Source organism: Plectrocnemia conspersa, unplaced genomic scaffold (genome assembly GCF_051122295.1).
Source record: "Plectrocnemia conspersa isolate PC_06_02 unplaced genomic scaffold, ASM5112229v1 ptg000006l, whole genome shotgun sequence".
Classification (NCBI taxonomy): domain Eukaryota; kingdom Metazoa; phylum Arthropoda; class Insecta; order Trichoptera; family Polycentropodidae; genus Plectrocnemia; species Plectrocnemia conspersa.
In genome coordinates this window covers 24,620,976-24,629,008 of record NW_028277170.1, presented here as the reverse complement: position 1 = coordinate 24,629,008, position 8,033 = coordinate 24,620,976, and the positions used below count along the sequence as shown (strand labels likewise).

The 8,033-nt window shown below is 36.2% G+C and overlaps 1 long non-coding RNA gene across 1 annotated transcript; it reads right to left on the bottom strand.

Annotated features, from left to right (window-relative positions):
* Window positions 1-2,787: 2,787 nt before the first annotated feature.
* On the bottom strand, window positions 2,788-3,966 carry LOC148234600 (uncharacterized). The gene is made up of 2 exons (XR_015809845.1): window positions 3,790-3,966; window positions 2,788-3,694 (listed from the first exon to the last, which is right to left on the bottom strand). It is a non-coding gene; the product is annotated as an uncharacterized LOC148234600 (long non-coding RNA).
* Between the last annotated feature and the right edge of the window lie 4,067 nt (window positions 3,967-8,033).

Genomic DNA, 8,033 nt, shown 5'->3' with positions numbered 1-8,033 from the left:
ATTTATTGGGATCATATTAGTTGCATGTTTCGGCTATGAAAAATTAGCCAGTGGACGAGGCACAACCGACAAAATGTACTGCCGTCTATCTAAAGAGCAGTGTTACCAGAGTGCCTAAACCATCCCTATGTTATCGCCGTCCACTAAAAAGTCTTTACGTCAAAAATTATTTTACAGGGTCCAATCAGTGCAGATTAGTATACATATTTACTCACACTATTGCAATAGGACAAGTTCCATGTCTAGAGCTATACTTGACCAGAATAAATATTGAAATCATAAGCGTTTTTGCTGTTTTTGAGTTGCATCGTTCCCATACTTTTTGTCTTCAGTCTCCGTGGTAGATTTTGTTTTAGCAATCTTCAACGTTAACTCTACAATATTTTTGTGTGAACTGTCTGTCATAGTATTTACAAATGAATTCTTCAAGCTTTTGACAAGTTCAAATCGTATTACACATGACAATTTATGTCACCGATTCCCAGACTTGCAGTCGGTGTTTTAGACTTGAAGGTATTCTTCATATCTGATCAACTGAATCAGTTGGTAGAGATTCATCTCGTTGTAACGCATTGGGCTTATGCTTGTCAGGTTACAACGGAAGAATTAATAAAAACGCTAATAACACTAGGTTTACGAGTCAATTTAACAGGTGTCATTAAAAATATGTATATAGTGACCAGATTTTTAAAAATGAAAATAAAAATAGTGTCAATATACTTGCATTCAAATATAAAAAGGAGTAAAAAAAACTGTGATACAAATCAAATCGGAATATTAATCAGAAACCCGTCAATATGACGGGTGGCGTAAACCTAGTGTTTAGATTTTTATTGGATACTGAATTTTCTTCAACAGGTACGAGAGAATTTTTATTTTTTTTAAATCTGTCATCTTTGTGCAGTGTTTTTACATTTACTATATTCTACCACGTTTTTATTAACACATAAACTATGCTGCTGGCCTATTTTTAACAGCCTTATCTATAACATTGTCGTTAAATATATTTAACACTAATTTTCCATCTTGCTTTTTTAAAGCGACTAGGTGAGAGAGATTTTTAAATTTACCCTTTAACCTGCCGTTGGTTGCGCGAGTATTGCTTATGTCGTTGGTTGCGCCTGAGCGAATAGCCGCCTCGGTTCTTTATGTGTTTGAGTCTGCAATATTGAAAAAACATAATTCTTGAGAAGTAGAGGGACCCGCAAGTTATATATATATGTGTTTCATACAAAAAAAAACCGATAGGGTGAGCGCTGTGCCGCCGTGCGACCAACGGCAGGTTAATTAATTTAAGTATATATTTGACAAGTTGATTATTTTCCATTTCTTACGATCTTTTACAAACGTTGCAGTTTTGCTTCAAAACTAAAGAGTTTGTGACCATTTATCTTTCCCTTGTTGTGTTAAATGTATTGAATGTAATGTTCTAACATATCTGAGGAACATTAATCAGAAAGTTACGTTTTATTTTCTAGATCTGGGAATGTTTTTCCTTCTTCTATACACCAACACTTGCGTCTTTGACAGTCGCATTCATACATGCGCGTCTGGTCGCTTACAACATTTAGATATAAAATCTTGCGAAAATTCAACTATTACTGGGGGAAAAAATATCTATATTTTCATCGAGAGACTTTGGGAGCTGCACTTAACCCAATGAAGAGCCCCATTCACTATATTCTGTAGACTTACTACAATTCACTTAATGGAGTTACAGCTAAAATATGCACACTTTTAAACGAAGAAAGCAAACTTTGTATCATAAATACACGAGCAGATTTAGCTGCTTCTTCAGTTGTGTATTCACTGATAATTTATTTGACGATGAAATTTATTGTCAACTCATCGTTTTGGAACGTTTTTTTCTTTTAAAAATCGATTAGTTGATGTAAATAAAATATTAAAAACACCCTTTTGAATTTTACATTGAGATCGGCTGGCTCAGACTGAAATCGGCTGTCAAACCGAGAACTTTTGCTTATTCAATATATTTCTCGAAATCCCAAAAGAAATTCTATTACATTTTTTTAAAGATTTGCTCCTGAGATCAAATTCGTGCTCGGTGATTGTAAAATTAGTCCACAAAGGAATTCAAAGTTGTCAAACTTGGACGCAATTGATTCTGCTGTTATATGTGTAAGAGAATCATTTTCCGATTGCACGATTTCTTTTAATGCAGAGTAAATGTTTTTTAACCCAGTTTTCAGAGCCCTAATGGCGTTAACAAGATTTCCATCTAATATTCCTTAAATTTTTCACTGTCAGTTTACAACACATGGACTTGTCAATTTTGCAGTATGAGGCCCCGCGTTGTCATGATGAAAAATTCTTGGCTTATTATTGATCAAAACAGATTGTTTCTTTTAAAGGTCACCTTTCAATCGTTCAAGTTCTCCAGGTTAAAGCAACTTGTAGAGAAATACCATCATACACAAAGGAAGACCTTCTTTATTGTATAGGGGTGGTCGAGGGGTTGAAACGGGTACTTTCTCAAAAAAAGCCATTGTTTTTTTGTACAGGGCCCACTTCTCATCTCCAGTTACTATATATAGTAAAAATTGGTCAACTTCAAAACAGAATTATGCACAGATGGTACAGCACTGGTCGAGCACTGTTGCCGATAATTCATGCATGACCCAAATACCTTGATTATGGTCCTTTCTTAACCCTTTCATGCTCAATTTTTTTTTTCGCAATTTTTAGTCATTATTTATTATGAAAGAAATATTGAAAAAAAAAAATATTAAAAAAGTGATCGGAACTTATAAAAAAATTACTGGGATCTATACTTCCCACTGATACTTGGTGGTATTTATTGTGCATATAAAAAAAAAATTTAAATTATTTATTTCAAGTAAAAGATCATTCAAATTAAAATAAAAATAAAATTATTTCTTATGGAAAAGATCAAAACATGGTGAGCAACACAATGGTACATCGCAACCTCTACACGTGCATTTGGTCCTTTTCTGCTTCCCTTTGATGCTACAAAATCTACACCTTCTGTAGGTTTCTCCCTTCAGATGCATATGTTTTCCTACGAATTCTAAACGTGTTTCCTCTGGTACTCGAGCTTTATTAGCCAAAAAGCTCGATGGTCTGCCACAGCGCTTCCTTGAACAAAAGTTCCCTATCAACTGTCTTGCTAAAGATAGTCATTGCATATCTGAAACTGCCGGTACACCTAAAATAGGGTCAGAGGTAATTGATGTATACCCATAATTATAAGCACTCCTATGAATGCCCTTATTTCTTCAGCTGATGTGTCCATCCACATTTGCGAGTGTTTTTGCTGCGCATATCTGTTTGTTTCCATAACAATATTTTTAATAATATTGTCGTCGAATGATTTAAAAAAATCATCGGCTGCTTTACTACAAAAAGTCAAATGTATATGCTTAGGTGCAGCCTTCTGTCTAAAATTAACTTCTGTAATATTTTCTAAATTACTACAATCTTCTTGAATCTGGTGGTGCTGGCATTTCTTGATTGTCCTTTCTACACCGTCTTCTATATTTGTCGATATTGACAGTAGCGAACACAAGGTCACATTATCAAGTGCTTCCAATTCCTCTTGTGCACCATCGTCAACTTCAATATCAGACATGTCTTCATCATCCGGAAGTCAAAACAAGAATTCCTTCGCCTTTTCCATGTGATTGGCATTATTCGAGTTTCATTTATTAGCCATCTAGAAGATAAACAATTCGTCACATATTTCGACGACACATAACCTGCATTTAGCTTTGTGGGAAGACCGTTTCCCACTTATAAAATATGACTTACCTTGAAATCAAATTACCAACTCTGTATACATCAAACAGTGAAAGAAATGTCTATAGAACTCAAATCAATCGTCAAAAACCACAAATACAACTTATTTCACGCACAACACTCCAAACAATCCAACACGTGTGTCACTTAGAACTCAACTATCAGTTACAAGTTCAACCGATAAAGTGGGTAATTGTTTTATTGGAATACCCAATAATGACGGTAGATGGCAGTAGTGAATAAAATTAGGAAACGTTATTCCCACTGAACTTTTTAGGGTAATTTCAAAATTGGGAAACTGTATTTCCACTGGGCACGAAAGGGCTAAACGGCGTAGATGCTCCTGGACTTTGGACCATGGACAGCCTATCTTGGTCGATAACTCTTTTATGCTCTGACGAGGATTTGACTCCACCGTTGATCGTCTACTTTTTGAGGTCCTTGTTTCCATTTTTATTTTATTTTAAATACCGATCACACTTGTTAACTTTTAAAACATCACCATAGTATTTTTGATAACTTAACCTTCTTTAACAACGTTTTTTTTTTCAAAAATCCCCCGTTGATCGCAAAATTTCTCTTAACTCGATCATATCCCCCCGCGTTGAACGGGGGTTTCCTGTACATATACAGGAAACCCTGTATATATACTGGGAATTTTTTATATATAATTATATGTATAATTTATAATATATTAATATTATTCTTCTTCCACGGCGCTACAACTGGCGATCGGTTTTGGCCTTTCTACCTAATTTCTTATAGGGCTACTAGATCTATCTTTAGTTTTAGTATTTTTTCCGCCATTGCTTGTTTAGGGAGCGTAACCCTAGGTGTGGTTGACCTCGTGGCCAATAAGACTCCTCGGTGAATCCTATTAGACTGTTTATTATTTTATATTTACAAGTTTGTTATGGACGAATACGGCGTGACGTTTCTCGTGATGTCGGAGTTCGTGCAGTTGATGATGCTCAGGATGGCTCAAGCTGCATGCGACAGGTGGAGGCGCGTAGCTGGTTCCTCACGAAGGCTGCTGCTGACTCCGCTCTCTGGCGACTGGTCTCTTGCTTGACTCTCGTGGATTAAATGCCTTGGGCCCTCTGCCAAGGTCTTGTGGATCAACTGCCGTCTCCTCGTCAGAGTCCGGGCTTATATTCTTTTGTGGGATACACCATTGCTGGCCAATCACGCTTGTGCGTCGATCTCCTAGCCAATCGCTGGAGTCGCTTCGTAGAATTCGAGAAATCGGATGTTGCATATTTGGAAGCGAGTTTTTGCTTGCTCCGACTTTCGAATTCTACAGTTTGAAGTCGTGACAGGTATGGCATTATCAAAGAGACATCACGTCTGAAATCCTCTTCCATGTTGTAATCTGACCCAATTATTTCATCAGGATTTTGAAGCACATGTTCGTGCCATATAGCTCCGGGAATGGGACTATTACGTTCGAAACGTTGTCTCCATGCTTCGGGAGTGTCAAGAGTTGACAAAGCAACAACATTTGCTCTCAAGTTAGAAAGCAGCAGATTTTCTGGTAAGGGAATCAGTCTTTCACGAGTATCATAGTGTTGTCTAGATACAGCTGGAAAGTATGTCTTCTCGCCATGTTTGAGAATTCCAATAGTGTTCATTAATAGTCTGAACGGCTCAGGAACCATAGCCAAAGACTGGGCATTGCGCGCAGTATTTGCTGTCACCTTATAATCATAAGTATCTTCAGTATTTCGGGGTAAGAGGGCCCTCTCTGTTTGTATTTTAATCAATTTTGATTCAAACAGGCCAAGAAAGGCACTATACAAACTATAGCAGCTTGGAATGTTTGCATTTAATTCAGCATAGTTGGCGCTGATTCGCGTTGTAGTCAAAACGGAAAATCCAATTCCTCTTGTTGATATAGACAATGTCAAACTCTTTAAGTATTGTTGATTCTTCCACTCGTGTGAACGCATCAGCATCATCGGTACCAGGAAATAGACTTGCTTTGATTTTCCTGTCATACTCATCCGTTGCTTTTGCACCTTCACGGCATCTAAAGGCATCAATTCTGCCACGCTGGTATCTGCCTCGGCTCGCGTTTCAATCAGAAAGTCGTTGATTCAATCAGAAAGTTTTCAGAACTTATTTTGGTCTGTTGCTATTCATGGTGGTCGCCAGTCGCCACACTTGCATTTTTCTTGGTTGTAACATTACATATTCCAGGTTGCAAAATTGCCTTTTTCGTAACTATTTGGATTTCTCCATGTTGGTTGGTTTGCCCCACGATAGAAACCCTCCTCCTTTATCCGGCCTTGGGACCGGCAAGAGTGCATTTATATATAGAATATTTATATTATAAAATTTGTATTTATAGGTGCATATGATTTATAACTGATATTATGAATATATTTTAATACTCTCCTGGTGTATGATAAATACTAAAACACGGATATACACATAACGAAACGTTACACGAAGAGCAAATATAAGTTGTCATGCGTCTTTTTTTTTTATTTTTTGTGCTATGCGCATAAACGTAGCACTGTCTATAAAGTTTCGACGTTTGCATTGTTGGCATATGACTTGCAATTGCATTTGACGTTGTCCGTGTTACGGAGAGTGGTGATTGTGGTTGAGGATGTATAACAAATTCTTTAACTCTACTATATTTTTGTAACGACTGCTCTAAAACTTGCAACTGAAAGTCTGCTAAGCTTACATTCTTTCCCGTAACGTTCTTGTACATCGTAAGGGAATTTAATAAGTAAAGGTCAAAAATATGAAAAGCAATTTTCTTATAGCATTTAATTGTTTTTCTCAAGCAATTGACGCTAGACAGCATCATGTCTGTTTTGTCTATGCTGCCCATATTTTTATTATAGCCAATAACGCAGTTTGGCTTAACAATTGGTTCACCTGTGACAACATTAGTTTTTCCAGTTGGCAGGAAACTATCATTATGAAGAGTCGTAAGCATGTGGATTTCTCTTTTATCGTGCCACTTTTTAGCCAACAAAGGCCCACGATGTTGTGACTCCCATTGTCCCTTCTTTAGCTTGCCTTCAAACTTTGGCATGTTCTTGCGAACTTTCCTCGCTGTACCACAAGCATTTGTTTTGTTGTCGTGGAGATGTTGAAATAACGATGGGCTGCTATACCAATTGTCCACCCAGAGGTTTTGGCCTTTACCAATATAATCTTTGAGCAGCGTAGTGACCACAGAACCTGATACTCCTAAACATTGTTCATCCGAAATATCCGTCCCTTGGCCGCAATAAATGATAAAATCAATAATATACGATGTTTTCACATCGCATAAGACAAATAACTTCACTCCAATTCGATGTCTCTTCATCGGGAGAAATTGCTTAAATTGTAGGCGACCTTTGAACATTACTATGCTCTCGTCTATGCATAGGTTTTCATACGGGCTCATCGTAGTCTTGAACGTCCTTCTGGTGTGATCTACTAAAAATTTTAATTTGAAAAGTTTGTCTCCAGATGTTTGTGCCTCAGAGTTAGAGAAATGCAGCATACTGAGAAGAACTTGATACCTATTCCTAGACATTGTAAGCCCAAAAATGGGACTTAGTAGAATTGGGTTGGTTGACCAGTGCTCCTCTATAGTAAGATGCCTATTTCTCGTCATCATCATTGACACAGTTACAAAAAGATACATTTCGTCGATGGTTGTATCAACCCAATTTTGTAATCTGCAACTTTGTGTCAGATTTTTTTTTTGTTATATACTTATAATATCTATTTGTTTCATCTCTAATTTTAGTCATAATTTCTTCATTTAAAAAATGCTCAAAAAAAAAATCTAATTCTGACGAAATTTTTGTTAAATGTAGTGTATTATTCCCCGAATAAGATGCATCAAATTCGTGTACTACAGGAATGAAGGGTCCGGATGCCCATGATGCTAAGCTTTGAGGAACTGTTGTTGTACCTTCGATTTCAGAACCATTCAGTTCCTCAATATTATCTTCAACTTCTGTAGGGTCCATATTTTCATCTTCACTTATTTCCATGTCCGAGTCAGAATCATAATCTTGGCTAGCTTCGGATAATTTCGACATACTGCTATGTAGGTAATAAACAAAATCAAATATGTAAACTGGTTATTATGTGCATTTTATTTAATTTGTACTAGGAGTTATTATTATTATTAAATATTTAAAAGTTATTATTATTATTAAATATTTAATAGTTTTTATTATTATTTAATAAGTTATTATTATTATTTAATATTTACTATGTTATTATTATAATTATTA